At 34.6% G+C, this 3,475-nt stretch overlaps 1 pseudogene; it reads right to left on the bottom strand.

Moving 5' to 3' along the window:
- Positions 1 to 218: 218 nt before the first annotated feature.
- On the bottom strand, positions 219 to 2,006 carry LOC138145714 (protein Spindly-like; annotated as a pseudogene).
- Positions 2,007 to 3,475: the final 1,469 nt, after the last annotated feature.

The raw sequence follows: 3,475 nt of genomic DNA on the forward strand, positions 1-3,475 counted from the left end.
TGGGATATCTAGAATTATTTATGGAATTAATATTGTCAAAGTCTAAATGCCAAAAGTAATTATGGACTATTTTGTCACAGAAGTATAAATGAAGTAATATTACAATGAATCACATTTCCATCCACAAACTGATGCTTATCAGAAATAATGGTAGTGCTGAACAGCCTTTTCTGGGGGGAGGTTTCAAATTGTACTTTATTATTACTGAGCAAACAGCTTTATTGTTGAGGCCACTGTGTCTGAGTTGGTTTGGAAGACAAATAAAGGGTAGTGTTTGCTTTCTTAAAGGTTTTTCTCTTAGCTTCCCTTGCCGTTTCTTGCCCTTCTTTAGCTTCTGTTTGGAACTTTGATTCAGCAGCTAATAACCTGGAAGGATAAGTGGCATTTCCAGTTCTTTCACAAAAAGCTTTTGGGCTAGATGAAATGCCAATGATTTTCACACACTTCTTTTCCTTCAGAGGTTGTTTATCCGAAGGTGGGGTTTGTGGGAGAGAAAGAGTCACAGCTGAATTCCCAGAATTCTCTGGGATTTAGTTTTTTCCTCCTAGGTTACTGCAGAGTACTTGGTCTCACTGTTAGAGGTTAAATTAAAGGGTCTTTTAGGACAGTTCTAGCAGCAGGTTCATCTTTAGAAAGATGTACATCCAGGGTCAACTTCCCATATTTTTTTTTTATGTAGAGTTACTTCACCTGGTTCTTCAGGTTTGTACTTCATTTTCAATTCATCTAGTTTAACTCTCAGGTTCATATTTTCACTTTGGAAAAGTTAGAAATGCCTTTCATTTGCAAAAAGCTTTCTCTTTACCTCCAAGGCTCACTGGCTGTCATATAATGCCTTCATTCACTGTAAGGATAGTTCATCTCTAACATTTTCAAAATCTTTTTTTTTTAGTTTTGCAGCTTTATTTGAAGTACATCAACGTAATATGTACCTGTTAGAGGGATTGGATTTTTTGTTTTCATATAAATGCTTAAAGTTCTCTAATTGCTTTATTTTCACTGAAAGATTTTCTATTTCACCATTCTTCTGCTCTAACCTATCCTGTAACCGTTCCTGCTGCTCAAATTATGTTTGTGACCATTTCATCTGTAGCAATGTGGCAATTTATAACTTCATTCTTTGCATCTGTTCTCTATTAAACTAGTGTTGTTTTTGAAGAGATTTATACTTGACTTTCATACTGATCAAATGTCGCTCCATTTCTGCTCTTTGATCTTCCATCTCTTCAAACAGAGTTGCCTTTACTCTTGAGGACCAAGGCCTTCTGCAGTTCATGGTCCAATGTGTTTGTAAATCCTGATTAGTTACATGAGGTTCCTCTAATGCATTAAACTACAAAACAACATCTTTCCCTCTATCCTCTTCCCCCCCCCCGAAGACAATCTAGTTGGTCCTGTAAGTTGTTATTAATAAGTTCTAGTTGTTCTTGTCTGTACTGCAGGTCATTCACTCTTTCTTCAATACTAACCTTTACACTTTGCAACTCAGTTATATCACTTTGAAGACTCGGCATTTCTGAAGACATTGTTTCATTGTAGATGCTCAGACATTATCCATAATTCCTCTGATTTACCAGATGAGATTTCCTTCTGATGTTCTTTTTTTTGTGTGTTTCAATTGTTTTTCACTTAGTCGGTTTTCATCTAACTCAGCTTTCAACTTTTCCAGCCTGTTTTTAAGTTCATTCACTTCTTGTCCATGGCTCCTTGATAGCCATTCTTGTGATTTACCCAGGTGCAATTTTTGCTGCTGTCTAATGGCATCACATTCAGATTTCAGACTTTCCAACATTCCATTTTTAAGTTCATCTTCTTGCAGAAGAGGACATTTTTCTTGTTCATAATTCTCTGTTGTGGTCATTATTTCACTTTTCATTTTGCCTAATTGATTCTGCAGCTCATTTATGCCCTACAACAGCAGTAAACTATACTGTGCTGTTTTCATCCACTCTTCTTCAGCCTCTTTGAGCTGACAACAAAAGATTCAATACTAACTCAGACTCCATTTTCTCTTCTTTCAATCTACTGGCTCCTATAAGCCACCATTGGGACAGCACCAGGCCTATTTTGGACAATTGTATTTTTAAAGGAATTTTTTTTCTACAATCCATTTTTGTCCTTCCTTTTCCAAGTTGTTGACTCTCTCTTGCATACCTCTCACTTCTTTTCCCAATTGTTCTTCTACCACTCCTATTTGACCTTTAAAATCCTTCTTGAGTTTTTCCGAGAAAGCTTTGGGAGCTAGATTGCAGTTCATATTTCTCTTTGAGTTTTCAGATATATGTATATTGACATTGCTGTTATTTTCAGAAGTTTTTTTTTTAATCTTCACCTCCCAGGATAAAAGAATGATCCTCATCATTTTTCTGCCTGTTTGTGGTCCAGGATTTTTCCTGGGGAGATATTTTCTGGGTTCTTTGAGGTCAATAAGGGAGAGTCTGAGTAACTTACTGCCTATCACACCATCTTGGTTTCGGAAGTCTATATTACTGTTTTTAGGCATCATCTTTATTGGCATCATCCTTTGAAACACTAATTTTATATATAAGCACACACAATTTTTCAAATGATTTTTATTCCTCATGGTAACAAGATAAATCTTCATCTCTTAGAGGTGAAGGAATAATGAAATAAATGACAAAGTTTCCCCCCAAAATATTCAAAATTAAAGAATACAGACCTAGAAGAGCAATTAGAGTTAATTAGATCAGACTCCTCATTTTCTAGGAACAACAAAAGAAAACATAACTTCATCAACTGGCCCTACAAGACAGTGTTTAGATAGTTATATTAGTACAAAAAATGCTATTTTTTTAAATTTATAGCTTTCTCAAGTATATTCATCCAAGGAGCATTCCTCCACATTCTTGGTCTTTCTGAATCTTAGTGAAAATAATTTGCAATGTTAATTAAATTTAAAATAGTTCCTAAAAGAAAAAAAATAATATGGAAATATAGGTCTATAAAATTATTTTTTTTAATTTGGAGAAAAGCAGTTTTAATGTTCAAATACAGCATTGTAGGAAGGTACACTGGATTCAAATCACAGAATTTGTAGTTAGAATGGATCTTAAAGATCATGAAATCCAATCTTTCCTCCATTAGATTGTAAGTTCTTTGAGAGCAGGGAGAGACTTTTGCCCCTTTTTTGTTTCCCCAGTGATTTGCACAGTATGTGGCACTTTGTAGGTACTTAATAAATGTTTCTTTTTCTATCTATCTATCTATCTATCTATCTATCTATCTATCTATCTATTGATATACATATATTATGGGGCAGCTAGGTGGAGTAGTGGATAGAGTGTTTAGCCTGGTACATATCAGATGTCTAATAAATGTTTATCAATTGATTGATTCTCCTGAAGTCCTAAAATATAGAATAATTTGCCCATGCCCCAAATATTTTACCTTAGTTTCAGTGATTTTTTCACTCCATTATGCGATAAAATTAAGACTAGGTTTTCCTTTTCATTCC

The sequence above is a fragment of the Petaurus breviceps genome, unplaced genomic scaffold (genome assembly GCF_028583685.1).
Source record: "Petaurus breviceps papuanus isolate PSGF00001 unplaced genomic scaffold, PetGlider_PUasm1.0 90743, whole genome shotgun sequence".
NCBI lineage: Eukaryota > Metazoa > Chordata > Mammalia > Diprotodontia > Petauridae > Petaurus > Petaurus breviceps.